At 49.6% G+C, this 20,108-nt stretch overlaps 22 non-coding genes across 22 annotated transcripts; 15 read left to right on the plus strand and 7 right to left on the minus strand.

Moving 5' to 3' along the window:
- Positions 1–1,090: 1,090 nt before the first annotated feature.
- Positions 1,091–1,162, plus strand: Trnap-ugg. The gene has a single exon. It is a non-coding gene; the product is annotated as a tRNA-Pro (tRNA).
- Positions 1,163–1,763: 601 nt separating this feature from the next.
- Trnav-uac lies at positions 1,764–1,836 on the minus strand. Its single transcript has one exon. It is a non-coding gene; the product is annotated as a tRNA-Val (tRNA).
- Positions 1,837–2,071: 235 nt separating this feature from the next.
- Trnap-cgg lies at positions 2,072–2,143 on the plus strand. Its single transcript has one exon. It is a non-coding gene; the product is annotated as a tRNA-Pro (tRNA).
- A 1,638-nt stretch (positions 2,144–3,781) lies between these two features.
- On the plus strand, positions 3,782–3,853 carry Trnap-ugg. The gene has a single exon. It is a non-coding gene; the product is annotated as a tRNA-Pro (tRNA).
- A 601-nt stretch (positions 3,854–4,454) lies between these two features.
- Trnav-uac lies at positions 4,455–4,527 on the minus strand. The gene has a single exon. It is a non-coding gene; the product is annotated as a tRNA-Val (tRNA).
- Positions 4,528–4,762: 235 nt separating this feature from the next.
- On the plus strand, positions 4,763–4,834 carry Trnap-cgg. Its single transcript has one exon. It is a non-coding gene; the product is annotated as a tRNA-Pro (tRNA).
- A 1,640-nt stretch (positions 4,835–6,474) lies between these two features.
- Positions 6,475–6,546, plus strand: Trnap-ugg. Its single transcript has one exon. It is a non-coding gene; the product is annotated as a tRNA-Pro (tRNA).
- Positions 6,547–7,147: 601 nt separating this feature from the next.
- Positions 7,148–7,220, minus strand: Trnav-uac. The gene has a single exon. It is a non-coding gene; the product is annotated as a tRNA-Val (tRNA).
- Positions 7,221–7,455: 235 nt separating this feature from the next.
- Trnap-cgg lies at positions 7,456–7,527 on the plus strand. The gene has a single exon. It is a non-coding gene; the product is annotated as a tRNA-Pro (tRNA).
- Positions 7,528–9,167: 1,640 nt separating this feature from the next.
- Positions 9,168–9,239, plus strand: Trnap-ugg. The gene has a single exon. It is a non-coding gene; the product is annotated as a tRNA-Pro (tRNA).
- Positions 9,240–9,840: 601 nt separating this feature from the next.
- Trnav-uac lies at positions 9,841–9,913 on the minus strand. Its single transcript has one exon. It is a non-coding gene; the product is annotated as a tRNA-Val (tRNA).
- A 235-nt stretch (positions 9,914–10,148) lies between these two features.
- Trnap-cgg lies at positions 10,149–10,220 on the plus strand. Its single transcript has one exon. It is a non-coding gene; the product is annotated as a tRNA-Pro (tRNA).
- Positions 10,221–11,861: 1,641 nt separating this feature from the next.
- Trnap-ugg lies at positions 11,862–11,933 on the plus strand. Its single transcript has one exon. It is a non-coding gene; the product is annotated as a tRNA-Pro (tRNA).
- A 601-nt stretch (positions 11,934–12,534) lies between these two features.
- Positions 12,535–12,607, minus strand: Trnav-uac. The gene has a single exon. It is a non-coding gene; the product is annotated as a tRNA-Val (tRNA).
- A 235-nt stretch (positions 12,608–12,842) lies between these two features.
- Positions 12,843–12,914, plus strand: Trnap-cgg. Its single transcript has one exon. It is a non-coding gene; the product is annotated as a tRNA-Pro (tRNA).
- Positions 12,915–14,554: 1,640 nt separating this feature from the next.
- Trnap-ugg lies at positions 14,555–14,626 on the plus strand. Its single transcript has one exon. It is a non-coding gene; the product is annotated as a tRNA-Pro (tRNA).
- Positions 14,627–15,226: 600 nt separating this feature from the next.
- Positions 15,227–15,299, minus strand: Trnav-uac. Its single transcript has one exon. It is a non-coding gene; the product is annotated as a tRNA-Val (tRNA).
- Positions 15,300–15,534: 235 nt separating this feature from the next.
- On the plus strand, positions 15,535–15,606 carry Trnap-cgg. Its single transcript has one exon. It is a non-coding gene; the product is annotated as a tRNA-Pro (tRNA).
- Positions 15,607–17,246: 1,640 nt separating this feature from the next.
- Positions 17,247–17,318, plus strand: Trnap-ugg. Its single transcript has one exon. It is a non-coding gene; the product is annotated as a tRNA-Pro (tRNA).
- A 601-nt stretch (positions 17,319–17,919) lies between these two features.
- Trnav-uac lies at positions 17,920–17,992 on the minus strand. The gene has a single exon. It is a non-coding gene; the product is annotated as a tRNA-Val (tRNA).
- Positions 17,993–18,227: 235 nt separating this feature from the next.
- Trnap-cgg lies at positions 18,228–18,299 on the plus strand. The gene has a single exon. It is a non-coding gene; the product is annotated as a tRNA-Pro (tRNA).
- Positions 18,300–19,939: 1,640 nt separating this feature from the next.
- Trnap-ugg lies at positions 19,940–20,011 on the plus strand. The gene has a single exon. It is a non-coding gene; the product is annotated as a tRNA-Pro (tRNA).
- Positions 20,012–20,108: the final 97 nt, after the last annotated feature.

Raw genomic sequence — 20,108 nt, forward strand, 5'->3', positions numbered from 1 at the left:
ACTGCAGTGGACGTGTTTATTACTATCGCTTTTGGAAGAACCAAGGCGCAGTATTCTAGTGTCGAACCGGTACTGCAAATTGGGATTAAGCAAAAATTTATTGTGTGGTCGAGCGACAGCTTCGGCTCGCTCTTCCTACATGATCGCTTCTTGTGCGGAATAATTCCTAGCTCGCCGATGGCTTCAGAGTTGGTCTTCTCGAAGTTTTGCTTTCGCACTGCATTCCGCAATCTTTTCGTTATGAGTTGTGTGCTTCGGTTTCCCGACTTTCTTGTGTTTAGTGCGTTTGGCTTCTCTTAACCCTTAGCCACCGCTTGCCGAAATTTCCACACTATCATCTGTCGATCTGCAGAGCTCGATGAAGGCATCGCGGCCGTTCCTGAGCTCGTGGAACGGTCGAATCTGTAGTTGTTTCCAGATCTCTCCCACACAACGGCCTCCCAGAAGCTTGGATTACAGAAGTACGCCACTACTCCCAGCCGGAGATTCACGATTGAAAGCAGAATGACATGAGCTACACGCAGCTCCGATTTTTTTTTTTTGTGTCTGACCTACTTTGAAAGACTTTGTAGTCGATTTACTTACTACTATCGCTGTTGGAAACCAGGTGATAACCGCACAGTATTCTAGAGACGATGAGGTAATGAAAATTTAGAATAAGTAAAACAGTATCAAAAGAAGTTGTGTGGTGGAGCAGCACATGCAATTCACGCTTCCTAGATATTCGTTACTGCATAGAATAATTCTTTTGTCTGCGGCGTCTTCAGTATCCGTCTTCTGGAAATTTTGCTTGCAGTATATTGTGCAATCTTTTCGTTATGAGTTGGTGCTTGGTTTCCCGATGTTCTTTTGTTTAGTGCATTCGCCTTCTCTTAACCCTGAGAAACCACATACCGAAACTGAGGCACTGCCGGCTGTTCATAAGCAGTGCTCGATGCAGTTATTTCGCTTTTTATTCGTTGCCTTTAATATTCTTCTCATCAGTGGTGAGTGCTGCCTGCAGAAAGCGTTTATCTTGCGAATTCACGTGAAAGTTTGTGTTCCCTGTGAGGCGCACTACTTGGGATTAACTTGACTGCTCCAGCCAGGTGGCTCGTTGGTCTAGGGGTATGATTCCTGCTTTGGGTGCAGGAGGTCCCGGGTTCAAATCCCGGACGAGCCCTGCCATTTTGACCGTGCTGAAGAGTAGGTGGAACTCAGCCCCGGTTGCAGCTCCTCAATGAAGAGTAGACGCCTGTTATAGCACGTGGATATAACAAGAATGCGGCACCAGTAAAGTACGTAGGTGGAATTCGGTAGAAAAGCAGACGGTAATTTTGCATGCAACGGAAAACAAGGTTGTCTTTGCGGGATATGTGCACCGTGAGTGGAGATTCAGCTTAATTGTGCGACAGTCTACCCTCATCTTACTAGCGACGGCAACAACCAAGGGGTGGCATGTAAGATTGAGCGTGGCTAAGAGTTTCTCATTATTAGTTAGCATCACACTTTGACAGAGCTGTGACAAGGCGAGTAGGGTGAGCTCAGGAAAGCCAGTAGCAAGCGCACTTGAAGTAGCCCTGAAGAACCGGATTATAAATTTTGCCAGCCATAATGGAGCTAGGGGCGTTCTCAGTTACCAAATACCGGTGCAATAAGAGAGCAACAGTATTTGACCGTAAAATGACGCCATATCCGTCTAGCATACGACATTGCTTGTCTCTGCATACGCGGACGTGAGGTCATCTCGGAAATGAAATCCGAAATATAGGTTAAAATTGTTGTGTTCGCGCCCGGGATCGAACCGGGGACCTTCTGCGTGTAAAGCAGACGTGATAACCGCTACACCACGGAAACGACGGTTCTTTTCATGTACCACCCGGAGACTCGTAATAGCAACAGTTTGTCTTCTGTGTTAGCAAGGGCATCGGCTACGAGCTCCCTCCGATTCGTGAAGTTCCTGTAGTAAAAGACGTCGATGGAAACAACCCAACCGCGACAGACAGGGAGAACGCTGGCTGAGCTGCAGCCCTACATGGTGAGACCATCAAAGGTGGCGTCATTAACATGCAGTGCGTTTTCGGAACGAATAGGCTCGTTGGTCTAGGGGTATGATTCCTGCTTCGGGTGCAGGAGGTCCCGGGTTCAAATCCCGGGCGAGCCCTTGCGTTTTGTACAACGGTGCGGTAACAAATCGCATGGCGGCGGCTGTTTCGCGCATTTCCAGGCCTCCAAGTCAGCGCTAAAATCCGACAACCAGTTCTGAAACCGTTTCATGTTTCATTTGAGCCATGTGCACCCTGCTGATGGAACGTTTGAAGTTGATTTAAATGGTCACAGTAGAGATCGTAGCAAGTGTCTTGCTGAGTGCGACGAAAACGGGTTTCCGCCCGCAATCGAGCCGGGGACCTTCTGCGTGTTAGGCACGGCGCCTGGGCTCGGCGGCAGCTGCTGCTCTTTCCTTCCTTACGAGATACCGTCGATTCGCGCAGTCGTTATTGCAAAAGATGTCACCAAAGGCAATCGCTTCGTTAGCGGCACGGTGCCTGGGCTCGGCGGCAGCTCTACATGGAGGCACCAGCAGCCCAGCCAGGCCGCCGCCGGCACCGGTGCGCCACAGCCCAAGGAGTCGGCGGCCGCCCTGCAATGCCCCTGTCGTTGCATATTCCACCCGCCTCATATCCTCCCCATGTCTGACTCACTGCCCCAAATGACACTGCAGTGGACGTGTTTATTACTATCGCTTTTGGAAGAACCAAGGCGCAGTATTCTAGTGTCGAACCGGTACTGCAAATTGGGATTAAGCAAAAATTTATTGTGTGGTCGAGCGACAGCTTCGGCTCGCTCTTCCTACATGATCGCTTCGCGGAATAATTCCTAGCTCGCCGATGGCTTCAGAGTTGGTCTTCTCGAAGTTTTGCTTTCGCACTGCATTCCGCAATCTTTTCGTTATGAGTTGTGTGCTTCGGTTTCCCGACTTTCTTGTGTTTAGTGCGTTTGGCTTCTCTTAACCCTTAGCCACCGCTTGCCGAAATTTCCACACTATCATCTGTCGATCTGCAGAGCTCGATGAAGGCATCGCGGCCGTTCCTGAGCTCGTGGAACGGTCGAATCTGTAGTTGTTTCCAGATCTCTCCCACACAACGGCCTCCCAGAAGCTTGGATTACAGAAGTACGCCACTACTCCCAGCCGGAGATTCACGATTGAAAGCAGAATGACATGAGCTACACGCAGCTCCGATTTTTTTTTTTTTGTGTCTGACCTACTTTGAAAGACTTTGTAGTCGATTTACTTACTACTATCGCTGTTGGAAACCAGGTGATAACCGCACAGTATTCTAGAGACGATGAGGTAATGAAAATTTAGAATAAGTAAAACAGTATCAAAAGAAGTTGTGTGGTGGAGCAGCACATGCAATTCACGCTTCCTAGATATTCGTTACTGCATAGAATAATTCTTTTGTCTGCGGCGTCTTCAGTATCCGTCTTCTGGAAATTTTGCTTGCAGTATATTGTGCAATCTTTTCGTTATGAGTTGGTGCTTGGTTTCCCGATGTTCTTTTGTTTAGTGCATTCGCCTTCTCTTAACCCTGAGAAACCACATACCGAAACTGAGGCACTGCCGGCTGTTCATAAGCAGTGCTCGATGCAGTTATTTCGCTTTTTATTCGTTGCCTTTAATATTCTTCTCATCAGTGGTGAGTGCTGCCTGCAGAAAGCGTTTATCTTGCGAATTCACGTGAAAGTTTGTGTTCCCTGTGAGGCGCACTACTTGGGATTAACTTGACTGCTCCAGCCAGGTGGCTCGTTGGTCTAGGGGTATGATTCCTGCTTTGGGTGCAGGAGGTCCCGGGTTCAAATCCCGGACGAGCCCTGCCATTTTGACCGTGCTGAAGAGTAGGTGGAACTCAGCCCCGGTTGCAGCTCCTCAATGAAGAGTAGACGCCTGTTATAGCACGTGGATATAACAAGAATGCGGCACCAGTAAAGTACGTAGGTGGAATTCGGTAGAAAAGCAGACGGTAATTTTGCATGCAACGGAAAACAAGGTTGTCTTTGCGGGATATGTGCACCGTGAGTGGAGATTCAGCTTAATTGTGCGACAGTCTACCCTCATCTTACTAGCGACGGCAACAACCAAGGGGTGGCATGTAAGATTGAGCGTGGCTAAGAGTTTCTCATTATTAGTTAGCATCACACTTTGACAGAGCTGTGACAAGGCGAGTAGGGTGAGCTCAGGAAAGCCAGTAGCAAGCGCACTTGAAGTAGCCCTGAAGAACCGGATTATAAATTTTGCCAGCCATAATGGAGCTAGGGGCGTTCTCAGTTACCAAATACCGGTGCAATAAGAGAGCAACAGTATTTGACCGTAAAATGACGCCATATCCGTCTAGCATACGACATTGCTTGTCTCTGCATACGCGGACGTGAGGTCATCTCGGAAATGAAATCCGAAATATAGGTTAAAATTGTTGTGTTCGCGCCCGGGATCGAACCGGGGACCTTCTGCGTGTAAAGCAGACGTGATAACCGCTACACCACGGAAACGACGGTTCTTTTCATGTACCACCCGGAGACTCGTAATAGCAACAGTTTGTCTTCTGTGTTAGCAAGGGCATCGGCTACGAGCTCCCTCCGATTCGTGAAGTTCCTGTAGTAAAAGACGTCGATGGAAACAACCCAACCGCGACAGACAGGGAGAACGCTGGCTGAGCTGCAGCCCTACATGGTGAGACCATCAAAGGTGGCGTCATTAACATGCAGTGCGTTTTCGGAACGAATAGGCTCGTTGGTCTAGGGGTATGATTCCTGCTTCGGGTGCAGGAGGTCCCGGGTTCAAATCCCGGGCGAGCCCTTGCGTTTTGTACAACGGTGCGGTAACAAATCGCATGGCGGCGGCTGTTTCGCGCATTTCCAGGCCTCCAAGTCAGCGCTAAAATCCGACAACCAGTTCTGAAACCGTTTCATGTTTCATTTGAGCCATGTGCACCCTGCTGATGGAACGTTTGAAGTTGATTTAAATGGTCACAGTAGAGATCGTAGCAAGTGTCTTGCTGAGTGCGACGAAAACGGGTTTCCGCCCGCAATCGAGCCGGGGACCTTCTGCGTGTTAGGCACGGCGCCTGGGCTCGGCGGCAGCTGCTGCTCTTTCCTTCCTTACGAGATACCGTCGATTCGCGCAGTCGTTATTGCAAAAGATGTCACCAAAGGCAATCGCTTCGTTAGCGGCACGGTGCCTGGGCTCGGCGGCAGCTCTACATGGAGGCACCAGCAGCCCAGCCAGGCCGCCGCCGGCACCGGTGCGCCACAGCCCAAGGAGTCGGCGGCCGCCCTGCAATGCCCCTGTCGTTGCATATTCCACCCGCCTCATATCCTCCCCATGTCTGACTCACTGCCCCAAATGACACTGCAGTGGACGTGTTTATTACTATCGCTTTTGGAAGAACCAAGGCGCAGTATTCTAGTGTCGAACCGGTACTGCAAATTGGGATTAAGCAAAAATTTATTGTGTGGTCGAGCGACAGCTTCGGCTCGCTCTTCCTACATGATCGCTTCTTGTGCGGAATAATTCCTAGCTCGCCGATGGCTTCAGAGTTGGTCTTCTCGAAGTTTTGCTTTCGCACTGCATTCCGCAATCTTTTCGTTATGAGTTGTGTGCTTCGGTTTCCCGACTTTCTTGTGTTTAGTGCGTTTGGCTTCTCTTAACCCTTAGCCACCGCTTGCCGAAATTTCCACACTATCATCTGTCGATCTGCAGAGCTCGATGAAGGCATCGCGGCCGTTCCTGAGCTCGTGGAACGGTCGAATCTGTAGTTGTTTCCAGATCTCTCCCACACAACGGCCTCCCAGAAGCTTGGATTACAGAAGTACGCCACTACTCCCAGCCGGAGATTCACGATTGAAAGCAGAATGACATGAGCTACACGCAGCTCCGATTTTTTTTTTTGTGTCTGACCTACTTTGAAAGACTTTGTAGTCGATTTACTTACTACTATCGCTGTTGGAAACCAGGTGATAACCGCACAGTATTCTAGAGACGATGAGGTAATGAAAATTTAGAATAAGTAAAACAGTATCAAAAGAAGTTGTGTGGTGGAGCAGCACATGCAATTCACGCTTCCTAGATATTCGTTACTGCATAGAATAATTCTTTTGTCTGCGGCGTCTTCAGTATCCGTCTTCTGGAAATTTTGCTTGCAGTATATTGTGCAATCTTTTCGTTATGAGTTGGTGCTTGGTTTCCCGATGTTCTTTTGTTTAGTGCATTCGCCTTCTCTTAACCCTGAGAAACCACATACCGAAACTGAGGCACTGCCGGCTGTTCATAAGCAGTGCTCGATGCAGTTATTTCGCTTTTTATTCGTTGCCTTTAATATTCTTCTCATCAGTGGTGAGTGCTGCCTGCAGAAAGCGTTTATCTTGCGAATTCACGTGAAAGTTTGTGTTCCCTGTGAGGCGCACTACTTGGGATTAACTTGACTGCTCCAGCCAGGTGGCTCGTTGGTCTAGGGGTATGATTCCTGCTTTGGGTGCAGGAGGTCCCGGGTTCAAATCCCGGACGAGCCCTGCCATTTTGACCGTGCTGAAGAGTAGGTGGAACTCAGCCCCGGTTGCAGCTCCTCAATGAAGAGTAGACGCCTGTTATAGCACGTGGATATAACAAGAATGCGGCACCAGTAAAGTACGTAGGTGGAATTCGGTAGAAAAGCAGACGGTAATTTTGCATGCAACGGAAAACAAGGTTGTCTTTGCGGGATATGTGCACCGTGAGTGGAGATTCAGCTTAATTGTGCGACAGTCTACCCTCATCTTACTAGCGACGGCAACAACCAAGGGGTGGCATGTAAGATTGAGCGTGGCTAAGAGTTTCTCATTATTAGTTAGCATCACACTTTGACAGAGCTGTGACAAGGCGAGTAGGGTGAGCTCAGGAAAGCCAGTAGCAAGCGCACTTGAAGTAGCCCTGAAGAACCGGATTATAAATTTTGCCAGCCATAATGGAGCTAGGGGCGTTCTCAGTTACCAAATACCGGTGCAATAAGAGAGCAACAGTATTTGACCGTAAAATGACGCCATATCCGTCTAGCATACGACATTGCTTGTCTCTGCATACGCGGACGTGAGGTCATCTCGGAAATGAAATCCGAAATATAGGTTAAAATTGTTGTGTTCGCGCCCGGGATCGAACCGGGGACCTTCTGCGTGTAAAGCAGACGTGATAACCGCTACACCACGGAAACGACGGTTCTTTTCATGTACCACCCGGAGACTCGTAATAGCAACAGTTTGTCTTCTGTGTTAGCAAGGGCATCGGCTACGAGCTCCCTCCGATTCGTGAAGTTCCTGTAGTAAAAGACGTCGATGGAAACAACCCAACCGCGACAGACAGGGAGAACGCTGGCTGAGCTGCAGCCCTACATGGTGAGACCATCAAAGGTGGCGTCATTAACATGCAGTGCGTTTTCGGAACGAATAGGCTCGTTGGTCTAGGGGTATGATTCCTGCTTCGGGTGCAGGAGGTCCCGGGTTCAAATCCCGGGCGAGCCCTTGCGTTTTGTACAACGGTGCGGTAACAAATCGCATGGCGGCGGCTGTTTCGCGCATTTCCAGGCCTCCAAGTCAGCGCTAAAATCCGACAACCAGTTCTGAAACCGTTTCATGTTTCATTTGAGCCATGTGCACCCTGCTGATGGAACGTTTGAAGTTGATTTAAATGGTCACAGTAGAGATCGTAGCAAGTGTCTTGCTGAGTGCGACGAAAACGGGTTTCCGCCCGCAATCGAGCCGGGGACCTTCTGCGTGTTAGGCACGGCGCCTGGGCTCGGCGGCAGCTGCTGCTCTTTCCTTCCTTACGAGATACCGTCGATTCGCGCAGTCGTTATTGCAAAAGATGTCACCAAAGGCAATCGCTTCGTTAGCGGCACGGTGCCTGGGCTCGGCGGCAGCTCTACATGGAGGCACCAGCAGCCCAGCCAGGCCGCCGCCGGCACCGGTGCGCCACAGCCCAAGGAGTCGGCGGCCGCCCTGCAATGCCCCTGTCGTTGCATATTCCACCCGCCTCATATCCTCCCCATGTCTGACTCACTGCCCCAAATGACACTGCAGTGGACGTGTTTATTACTATCGCTTTTGGAAGAACCAAGGCGCAGTATTCTAGTGTCGAACCGGTACTGCAAATTGGGATTAAGCAAAAATTTATTGTGTGGTCGAGCGACAGCTTCGGCTCGCTCTTCCTACATGATCGCTTCTTGTGCGGAATAATTCCTAGCTCGCCGATGGCTTCAGAGTTGGTCTTCTCGAAGTTTTGCTTTCGCACTGCATTCCGCAATCTTTTCGTTATGAGTTGTGTGCTTCGGTTTCCCGACTTTCTTGTGTTTAGTGCGTTTGGCTTCTCTTAACCCTTAGCCACCGCTTGCCGAAATTTCCACACTATCATCTGTCGATCTGCAGAGCTCGATGAAGGCATCGCGGCCGTTCCTGAGCTCGTGGAACGGTCGAATCTGTAGTTGTTTCCAGATCTCTCCCACACAACGGCCTCCCAGAAGCTTGGATTACAGAAGTACGCCACTACTCCCAGCCGGAGATTCACGATTGAAAGCAGAATGACATGAGCTACACGCAGCTCCGATTTTTTTTTTTGTGTCTGACCTACTTTGAAAGACTTTGTAGTCGATTTACTTACTACTATCGCTGTTGGAAACCAGGTGATAACCGCACAGTATTCTAGAGACGATGAGGTAATGAAAATTTAGAATAAGTAAAACAGTATCAAAAGAAGTTGTGTGGTGGAGCAGCACATGCAATTCACGCTTCCTAGATATTCGTTACTGCATAGAATAATTCTTTTGTCTGCGGCGTCTTCAGTATCCGTCTTCTGGAAATTTTGCTTGCAGTATATTGTGCAATCTTTTCGTTATGAGTTGGTGCTTGGTTTCCCGATGTTCTTTTGTTTAGTGCATTCGCCTTCTCTTAACCCTGAGAAACCACATACCGAAACTGAGGCACTGCCGGCTGTTCATAAGCAGTGCTCGATGCAGTTATTTCGCTTTTTATTCGTTGCCTTTAATATTCTTCTCATCAGTGGTGAGTGCTGCCTGCAGAAAGCGTTTATCTTGCGAATTCACGTGAAAGTTTGTGTTCCCTGTGAGGCGCACTACTTGGGATTAACTTGACTGCTCCAGCCAGGTGGCTCGTTGGTCTAGGGGTATGATTCCTGCTTTGGGTGCAGGAGGTCCCGGGTTCAAATCCCGGACGAGCCCTGCCATTTTGACCGTGCTGAAGAGTAGGTGGAACTCAGCCCCGGTTGCAGCTCCTCAATGAAGAGTAGACGCCTGTTATAGCACGTGGATATAACAAGAATGCGGCACCAGTAAAGTACGTAGGTGGAATTCGGTAGAAAAGCAGACGGTAATTTTGCATGCAACGGAAAACAAGGTTGTCTTTGCGGGATATGTGCACCGTGAGTGGAGATTCAGCTTAATTGTGCGACAGTCTACCCTCATCTTACTAGCGACGGCAACAACCAAGGGGTGGCATGTAAGATTGAGCGTGGCTAAGAGTTTCTCATTATTAGTTAGCATCACACTTTGACAGAGCTGTGACAAGGCGAGTAGGGTGAGCTCAGGAAAGCCAGTAGCAAGCGCACTTGAAGTAGCCCTGAAGAACCGGATTATAAATTTTGCCAGCCATAATGGAGCTAGGGGCGTTCTCAGTTACCAAATACCGGTGCAATAAGAGAGCAACAGTATTTGACCGTAAAATGACGCCATATCCGTCTAGCATACGACATTGCTTGTCTCTGCATACGCGGACGTGAGGTCATCTCGGAAATGAAATCCGAAATATAGGTTAAAATTGTTGTGTTCGCGCCCGGGATCGAACCGGGGACCTTCTGCGTGTAAAGCAGACGTGATAACCGCTACACCACGGAAACGACGGTTCTTTTCATGTACCACCCGGAGACTCGTAATAGCAACAGTTTGTCTTCTGTGTTAGCAAGGGCATCGGCTACGAGCTCCCTCCGATTCGTGAAGTTCCTGTAGTAAAAGACGTCGATGGAAACAACCCAACCGCGACAGACAGGGAGAACGCTGGCTGAGCTGCAGCCCTACATGGTGAGACCATCAAAGGTGGCGTCATTAACATGCAGTGCGTTTTCGGAACGAATAGGCTCGTTGGTCTAGGGGTATGATTCCTGCTTCGGGTGCAGGAGGTCCCGGGTTCAAATCCCGGGCGAGCCCTTGCGTTTTGTACAACGGTGCGGTAACAAATCGCATGGCGGCGGCTGTTTCGCGCATTTCCAGGCCTCCAAGTCAGCGCTAAAATCCGACAACCAGTTCTGAAACCGTTTCATGTTTCATTTGAGCCATGTGCACCCTGCTGATGGAACGTTTGAAGTTGATTTAAATGGTCACAGTAGAGATCGTAGCAAGTGTCTTGCTGAGTGCGACGAAAACGGGTTTCCGCCCGCAATCGAGCCGGGGACCTTCTGCGTGTTAGGCACGGCGCCTGGGCTCGGCGGCAGCTGCTGCTCTTTCCTTCCTTACGAGATACCGTCGATTCGCGCAGTCGTTATTGCAAAAGATGTCACCAAAGGCAATCGCTTCGTTAGCGGCACGGTGCCTGGGCTCGGCGGCAGCTCTACATGGAGGCACCAGCAGCCCAGCCAGGCCGCCGCCGGCACCGGTGCGCCACAGCCCAAGGAGTCGGCGGCCGCCCTGCAATGCCCCTGTCGTTGCATATTCCACCCGCCTCATATCCTCCCCATGTCTGACTCACTGCCCCAAATGACACTGCAGTGGACGTGTTTATTACTATCGCTTTTGGAAGAACCAAGGCGCAGTATTCTAGTGTCGAACCGGTACTGCAAATTGGGATTAAGCAAAAATTTATTGTGTGGTCGAGCGACAGCTTCGGCTCGCTCTTCCTACATGATCGCTTCTTGTGCGGAATAATTCCTAGCTCGCCGATGGCTTCAGAGTTGGTCTTCTCGAAGTTTTGCTTTCGCACTGCATTCCGCAATCTTTTCGTTATGAGTTGTGTGCTTCGGTTTCCCGACTTTCTTGTGTTTAGTGCGTTTGGCTTCTCTTAACCCTTAGCCACCGCTTGCCGAAATTTCCACACTATCATCTGTCGATCTGCAGAGCTCGATGAAGGCATCGCGGCCGTTCCTGAGCTCGTGGAACGGTCGAATCTGTAGTTGTTTCCAGATCTCTCCCACACAACGGCCTCCCAGAAGCTTGGATTACAGAAGTACGCCACTACTCCCAGCCGGAGATTCACGATTGAAAGCAGAATGACATGAGCTACACGCAGCTCCGATTTTTTTTTTTTGTGTCTGACCTACTTTGAAAGACTTTGTAGTCGATTTACTTACTACTATCGCTGTTGGAAACCAGGTGATAACCGCACAGTATTCTAGAGACGATGAGGTAATGAAAATTTAGAATAAGTAAAACAGTATCAAAAGAAGTTGTGTGGTGGAGCAGCACATGCAATTCACGCTTCCTAGATATTCGTTACTGCATAGAATAATTCTTTTGTCTGCGGCGTCTTCAGTATCCGTCTTCTGGAAATTTTGCTTGCAGTATATTGTGCAATCTTTTCGTTATGAGTTGGTGCTTGGTTTCCCGATGTTCTTTTGTTTAGTGCATTCGCCTTCTCTTAACCCTGAGAAACCACATACCGAAACTGAGGCACTGCCGGCTGTTCATAAGCAGTGCTCGATGCAGTTATTTCGCTTTTTATTCGTTGCCTTTAATATTCTTCTCATCAGTGGTGAGTGCTGCCTGCAGAAAGCGTTTATCTTGCGAATTCACGTGAAAGTTTGTGTTCCCTGTGAGGCGCACTACTTGGGATTAACTTGACTGCTCCAGCCAGGTGGCTCGTTGGTCTAGGGGTATGATTCCTGCTTTGGGTGCAGGAGGTCCCGGGTTCAAATCCCGGACGAGCCCTGCCATTTTGACCGTGCTGAAGAGTAGGTGGAACTCAGCCCCGGTTGCAGCTCCTCAATGAAGAGTAGACGCCTGTTATAGCACGTGGATATAACAAGAATGCGGCACCAGTAAAGTACGTAGGTGGAATTCGGTAGAAAAGCAGACGGTAATTTTGCATGCAACGGAAAACAAGGTTGTCTTTGCGGGATATGTGCACCGTGAGTGGAGATTCAGCTTAATTGTGCGACAGTCTACCCTCATCTTACTAGCGACGGCAACAACCAAGGGGTGGCATGTAAGATTGAGCGTGGCTAAGAGTTTCTCATTATTAGTTAGCATCACACTTTGACAGAGCTGTGACAAGGCGAGTAGGGTGAGCTCAGGAAAGCCAGTAGCAAGCGCACTTGAAGTAGCCCTGAAGAACCGGATTATAAATTTTGCCAGCCATAATGGAGCTAGGGGCGTTCTCAGTTACCAAATACCGGTGCAATAAGAGAGCAACAGTATTTGACCGTAAAATGACGCCATATCCGTCTAGCATACGACATTGCTTGTCTCTGCATACGCGGACGTGAGGTCATCTCGGAAATGAAATCCGAAATATAGGTTAAAATTGTTGTGTTCGCGCCCGGGATCGAACCGGGGACCTTCTGCGTGTAAAGCAGACGTGATAACCGCTACACCACGGAAACGACGGTTCTTTTCATGTACCACCCGGAGACTCGTAATAGCAACAGTTTGTCTTCTGTGTTAGCAAGGGCATCGGCTATGAGCTCCCTCCGATTCGTGAAGTTCCTGTAGTAAAAGACGTCGATGGAAACAACCCAACCGCGACAGACAGGGAGAACGCTGGCTGAGCTGCAGCCCTACATGGTGAGACCATCAAAGGTGGCGTCATTAACATGCAGTGCGTTTTCGGAACGAATAGGCTCGTTGGTCTAGGGGTATGATTCCTGCTTCGGGTGCAGGAGGTCCCGGGTTCAAATCCCGGGCGAGCCCTTGCGTTTTGTACAACGGTGCGGTAACAAATCGCATGGCGGCGGCTGTTTCGCGCATTTCCAGGCCTCCAAGTCAGCGCTAAAATCCGACAACCAGTTCTGAAACCGTTTCATGTTTCATTTGAGCCATGTGCACCCTGCTGATGGAACGTTTGAAGTTGATTTAAATGGTCACAGTAGAGATCGTAGCAAGTGTCTTGCTGAGTGCGACGAAAACGGGTTTCCGCCCGCAATCGAGCCGGGGACCTTCTGCGTGTTAGGCACGGCGCCTGGGCTCGGCGGCAGCTGCTGCTCTTTCCTTCCTTACGAGATACCGTCGATTCGCGCAGTCGTTATTGCAAAAGATGTCACCAAAGGCAATCGCTTCGTTAGCGGCACGGTGCCTGGGCTCGGCGGCAGCTCTACATGGAGGCACCAGCAGCCCAGCCAGGCCGCCGCCGGCACCGGTGCGCCACAGCCCAAGGAGTCGGCGGCCGCCCTGCAATGCCCCTGTCGTTGCATATTCCACCCGCCTCATATCCTCCCCATGTCTGACTCACTGCCCCAAATGACACTGCAGTGGACGTGTTTATTACTATCGCTTTTGGAAGAACCAAGGCGCAGTATTCTAGTGTCGAACCGGTACTGCAAATTGGGATTAAGCAAAAATTTATTGTGTGGTCGAGCGACAGCTTCGGCTCGCTCTTCCTACATGATCGCTTCTTGTGCGGAATAATTCCTAGCTCGCCGATGGCTTCAGAGTTGGTCTTCTCGAAGTTTTGCTTTCGCACTGCATTCCGCAATCTTTTCGTTATGAGTTGTGTGCTTCGGTTTCCCGACTTTCTTGTGTTTAGTGCGTTTGGCTTCTCTTAACCCTTAGCCACCGCTTGCCGAAATTTCCACACTATCATCTGTCGATCTGCAGAGCTCGATGAAGGCATCGCGGCCGTTCCTGAGCTCGTGGAACGGTCGAATCTGTAGTTGTTTCCAGATCTCTCCCACACAACGGCCTCCCAGAAGCCTGGATTACAGAAGTACGCCACTACCCCAGCCGGAGATTCACGATTGAAAGCAGAATGACATGAGCTACACGCAGCTCCGATTTTTTTTTTTTGTGTCTGACCTACTTTGAAAGACTTTGTAGTCGATTTACTTACTACTATCGCTGTTGGAAACCAGGTGATAACCGCACAGTATTCTAGAGACGATGAGGTAATGAAAATTTAGAATAAGTAAAACAGTATCAAAAGAAGTTGTGTGGTGGAGCAGCACATGCAATTCACGCTTCCTAGATATTCGTTACTGCATAGAATAATTCTTTTGTCTGCGGCGTCTTCAGTATCCGTCTTCTGGAAATTTTGCTTGCAGTATATTGTGCAATCTTTTCGTTATGAGTTGGTGCTTGGTTTCCCGATGTTCTTTTGTTTAGTGCATTCGCCTTCTCTTAACCCTGAGAAACCACATACCGAAACTGAGGCACTGCCGGCTGTTCATAAGCAGTGCTCGATGCAGTTATTTCGCTTTTTATTCGTTGCCTTTAATATTCTTCTCATCAGTGGTGAGTGCTGCCTGCAGAAAGCGTTTATCTTGCGAATTCACGTGAAAGTTTGTGTTCCCTGTGAGGCGCACTACTTGGGATTAACTTGACTGCTCCAGCCAGGTGGCTCGTTGGTCTAGGGGTATGATTCCTGCTTTGGGTGCAGGAGGTCCCGGGTTCAAATCCCGGACGAGCCCTGCCATTTTGACCGTGCTGAAGAGTAGGTGGAACTCAGCCCCGGTTGCAGCTCCTCAATGAAGAGTAGACGCCTGTTATAGCACGTGGATATAACAAGAATGCGGCACCAGTAAAGTACGTAGGTGGAATTCGGTAGAAAAGCAGACGGTAATTTTGCATGCAACGGAAAACAAGGTTGTCTTTGCGGGATATGTGCACCGTGAGTGGAGATTCAGCTTAATTGTGCGACAGTCTACCCTCATCTTACTAGCGACGGCAACAACCAAGGGGTGGCATGTAAGATTGAGCGTGGCTAAGAGTTTCTCATTATTAGTTAGCATCACACTTTGACAGAGCTGTGACAAGGCGAGTAGGGTGAGCTCAGGAAAGCCAGTAGCAAGCGCACTTGAAGTAGCCCTGAAGAACCGGATTATAAATTTTGCCAGCCATAATGGAGCTAGGGGCGTTCTCAGTTACCAAATACCGGTGCAATAAGAGAGCAACAGTATTTGACCGTAAAATGACGCCATATCCGTCTAGCATACGACATTGCTTGTCTCTGCATACGCGGACGTGAGGTCATCTCGGAAATGAAATCCAAAATATAGGTTAAAATTGTTGGTTCGCGCCCGGGATCGAACCGGGGACCTTCTGCGTGTAAAGCAGACGTGATAACCGCTACACCACGGAAACGACGGTTCTTTTCATGTACCACCCGGAGACTCGTAATAGCAACAGTTTGTCTTCTGTGTTAGCAAGGGCATCGGCTATGAGCTCCCTCCGATTCGTGAAGTTCCTGTAGTAAAAGACGTCGATGGAAACAACCCAACCGCGACAGACAGGGAGAACGCTGGCTGAGCTGCAGCCCTACATGGTGAGACCATCAAAGGTGGCGTCATTCACATGCAGTGCGTTTTCGGAACGAATAGGCTCGTTGGTCTAGGGGTATGATTCCTGCTTCGGGTGCAGGAGGTCCCGGGTTCAAATCCCGGGCGAGCCCTTGCGTTTTGTACAACGGTGCGGTAACAAATCGCATGGCGGCGGCTGTTTCGCGCATTTCCAGGCCTCCAAGTCAGCGCTAAAATCCGACAACCAGTTCTGAAACCGTTTCATGTTTCATTTGAGCCATGTGCACCCTGCTGATGGAACGTTTGAAGTTGATTTAAATGGTCACAGTAGAGATCGTAGCAAGTGTCTTGCTGAGTGCGACGAAAACGGGTTTCCGCCCGCAATCGAGCCGGGGACCTTCTGCGTGTTAGGCACGGCGCCTGGGCTCGGCGGCAGCTGCTGCTCTTTCCTTCCTTACGAGATACCGTCGATTCGCGCAGTCGTTATTGCAAAAGATGTCACCAAAGGCAATCGCTTCGTTAGCGGCACGGTGCCTGGGCTCGGCGGCAGCTCTACATGGAGGCACCAGCAGCCCAGCCAGGCCGCCGCCGGCACCGGTGCGCCACAGCCCAAGGAGTCGGCGGCCGCCCTGCATTGCCCCTGTCGTTGCATATTCCACCCGCCTCATATCCTCCCCATGTCTGACTCACTGCCCCAAATGACACTGCAGTGGACGTGTTTATTACTATCGCTTTTGGAAGAACCAAGGCGCAGTATTCTAGTGTCGAACCGGTACTGCAAATTGGGATTAAGCAAAAATTTATTGTGTGGTCGAGCGACAGCTTCGGCTCGCTCTTCCTACATGATCGCTTCTTGTGCGGAATAATTCCTAGCTCGCCGATGGCTTCAGAGTTGGTCTTCTCGAAGTTTTGCTTTCGCACTGCATTCCGCAATCTTTTCGTTATGAGTTGTGTGCTTCGGTTTCCCGACTTTCTTGTGTTTAGTGCGTTTGGCTTCTCTTAACCCTTAGCCACCGCTTGCCGAAATTTCCACACTATCATCTGTCGATCTGCAGAGCTCGATGAAGGCATCGCGGCCGTTCCTGAGCTCGTGGAACGGTCGAATCTGTAGTTGTTTCCAGATCTCTCCCACACAACGGCCTCCCAGAAGCTTGGATTACAGAAGTACGCCACTACTCCCAGCCGGAGATTCACGATTGAAAGCAGAATGACATGAGCTACACGCAGCTCCGATTTTTTTTTTTGTGTCTGACCTACTTTGAAAGACTTTGTAGTCGATTTACTTACTACTATCGCTGTTGGAAACCAGGTGATAACCGCACAGTATTCTAGAGACGATGAGGTAATGAAAATTTAGAATAAGTAAAACAGTATCAAAAGAAGTTGTGTGGTGGAGCAGCACATGCAATTCACGCTTCCTAGATATTCGTTACTGCATAGAATAATTCTTTTGTCTGCGGCGTCTTCAGTATCCGTCTTCTGGAAATTTTGCTTGCAGTATATTGTGCAATCTTTTCGTTATGAGTTGGTGCTTGGTTTCCCGATGTTCTTTTGTTTAGTGCATTCGCCTTCTCTTAACCCTGAGAAACCACATACCGAAACTGAGGCACTGCCGGCTGTTCATAAGCAGTGCTCGATGCAGTTATTTCGCTTTTTATTCGTTGCCTTTAATATTCTTCTCATCAGTGGTGAGTGCTGCCTGCAGAAAGCGTTTATCTTGCGAATTCACGTGAAAGTTTGTGTTCCCTGTGAGGCGCACTACTTGGGATTAACTTGACTGCTCCAGCCAGGTGGCTCGTTGGTCTAGGGGTATGATTCCTGCTTTGGGTGCAGGAGGTCCCGGGTTCAAATCCCGGACGAGCCCTGCCATTTTGACCGTGCTGAAGAGTAGGTGGAACTCAGCCCCGGTTGCAGCTCCTCAATGAAGAGTAGACGCCTGTTATAGCACGTGGATATAACAAGAATGCGGCACCAGTAAAGTACGTAGGTGGAATTCGGTAGAAAAGCAGACGGTAATTTTGCATGCAACGGAAAACAAGGTTGTCTTTGCGGGATATGTGCACCGTGAGTGGAGATTCAGCTTAATTGTGCGACAGTCTACCCTCATCTTACTAGCGACGGCAACAACCAAGGGGTGGCATGTAAGATTGAGCGTGGCTAAGAGTTTCTCATTATTAGTTAGCATCACACTTTGACAGAGCTGTGACAAGGCGAGTAGGGTGAGCTCAGGAAAGCCAGTAGCAAGCGCACTTGAAGTAGCCCTGAAGAACCGGATTATAAATTTTGCCAGCCATAATGGAGCTAGGGGCGTTCTCAGTTACCAAATACCGGTGCAATAAGAGAGCAACAGTATTTGACCGTAAAATGACGCCATATCCGTCTAGCATACGACATTGCTTGTCTCTGCATACGCGGACGTGAGGTCATCTCGGAAATGAAATCCGAAATATAGGTTAAAATTGTTGTGTTCGCGCCCGGGATCGAACCGGGGACCTTCTGCGTGTAAAGCAGACGTGATAACCGCTACACCACGGAAACGACGGTTCTTTTCATGTACCACCCGGAGACTCGTAATAGCAACAGTTTGTCTTCTGTGTTAGCAAGGGCATCGGCTACGAGCTCCCTCCGATTCGTGAAGTTCCTGTAGTAAAAGACGTCGATGGAAACAACCCAACCGCGACAGACAGGGAGAACGCTGGCTGAGCTGCAGCCCTACATGGTGAGACCATCAAAGGTGGCGTCATTCACATGCAGTGCGTTTTCGGAACGAATAGGCTCGTTGGTCTAGGGGTATGATTCCTGCTTCGGGTGCAGGAGGTCCCGGGTTCAAATCCCGGGCGAGCCCTTGCGTTTTGTACAACGGTGCGGTAACAAATCGCATGGCGGCGGCTGTTTCGCGCATTTCCAGGCCTCCAAGTCAGCGCTAAAATCCGACAACCAGTTCTGAAACCGTTTCATGTTTCATTTGAGCCATGTGCACCCTGCTGATGGAACGTTTGAAGTTGATTTAAATGGTCACAGTAGAGATCGTAGCAAGTGTCTTGCTGAGTGCGACGAAAACGGGTTTCCGCCCGCAATCGAGCCGGGGACCTTCTGCGTGTTAGGCACGGCGCCTGGGCTCGGCGGCAGCTGCTGCTCTTTCCTTCCTTACGAGATACCGTCGATTCGCGCAGTCGTTATTGCAAAAGATGTCACCAAAGGCAATCGCTTCGTTAGCGGCACGGTGCCTGGGCTCGGCGGCAGCTCTACATGGAGGCACCAGCAGCCCAGCCAGGCCGCCGCCGGCACCGGTGCGCCACAGCCCAAGGAGTCGGCGGCCGCCCTGCATTGCCCCTGTCGTTGCATATTCCACCCGCCTCATATCCTCCCCATGTCTGACTCACTGCCCCAAATGACACTGCAGTGGACGTGTTTATTACTATCGCTTTTGGAAGAACCAAGGCGCAGTATTCTAGTGTCGAACCGGTACTGCAAATTGGGATTAAGCAAAAATTTATTGTGTGGTCGAGCGACAGCTTCGGCTCGCTCTTCCTACATGATCGCTTCTTGTGCGGAATAATTCCTAGCTCGCCGATGGCTTCAGAGTTGGTCTTCTCGAAGTTTTGCTTTCGCACTGCATTCCGCAATCTTTTCGTTATGAGTTGTGTGCTTCGGTTTCCCGACTTTCTTGTGTTTAGTGCGTTTGGCTTCTCTTAACCCTTAGCCACCGCTTGCCGAAATTTCCACACTATCATCTGTCGATCTGCAGAGCTCGATGAAGGCATCGCGGCCGTTCCTGAGCTCGTGGAACGGTCGAATCTGTAGTTGTTTCCAGATCTCTCCCACACAACGGCCTCCCAGAAGCTTGGATTACAGAAGTACGCCACTACTCCCAGCCGGAGATTCACGATTGAAAGCAGAATGACATGAGCTACACGCAGCTCCGATTTTTTTTTTTGTGTCTGACCTACTTTGAAAGACTTTGTAGTCGATTTACTTACTACTATCGCTGTTGGAAACCAGGTGATAACCGCACAGTATTCTAGAGACGATGAGGTAATGAAAATTTAGAATAAGTAAAACAGTATCAAAAGAAGTTGTGTGGTGGAGCAGCACATGCAATTCACGCTTCCTAGATATTCGTTACTGCATAGAATAATTCTTTTGTCTGCGGCGTCTTCAGTATCCGTCTTCTGGAAATTTTGCTTGCAGTATATTGTGCAATCTTTTCGTTATGAGTTGGTGCTTGGTTTCCCGATGTTCTTTTGTTTAGTGCATTCGCCTTCTCTTAACCCTGAGAAACCACATACCGAAACTGAGGCACTGCCGGCTGTTCATAAGCAGTGCTCGATGCAGTTATTTCGCTTTTTATTCGTTGCCTTTAATATTCTTCTCATCAGTGGTGAGTGCTGCCTGCAGAAAGCGTTTATCTTGCGAATTCACGTGAAAGTTTGTGTTCCCTGTGAGGCGCACTACTTGGGATTAACTTGACTGCTCCAGCCAGGTGGCTCGTTGGTCTAGGGGTATGATTCCTGCTTTGGGTGCAGGAGATCCCGGGTTCAAATACCGGACGAGCCCTGCCATTTTGACCGTGCTGAAGAGTAGGTGGAACTCAGCCCCGGTTGCAGCTCCTCAATGAAGAGTAGACGCCTGTTATAGCACGTGGATATAACAA

Source organism: Schistocerca piceifrons, unplaced genomic scaffold (genome assembly GCF_021461385.2).
Source record: "Schistocerca piceifrons isolate TAMUIC-IGC-003096 unplaced genomic scaffold, iqSchPice1.1 HiC_scaffold_527, whole genome shotgun sequence".
Taxonomy (NCBI): domain Eukaryota; kingdom Metazoa; phylum Arthropoda; class Insecta; order Orthoptera; family Acrididae; genus Schistocerca; species Schistocerca piceifrons.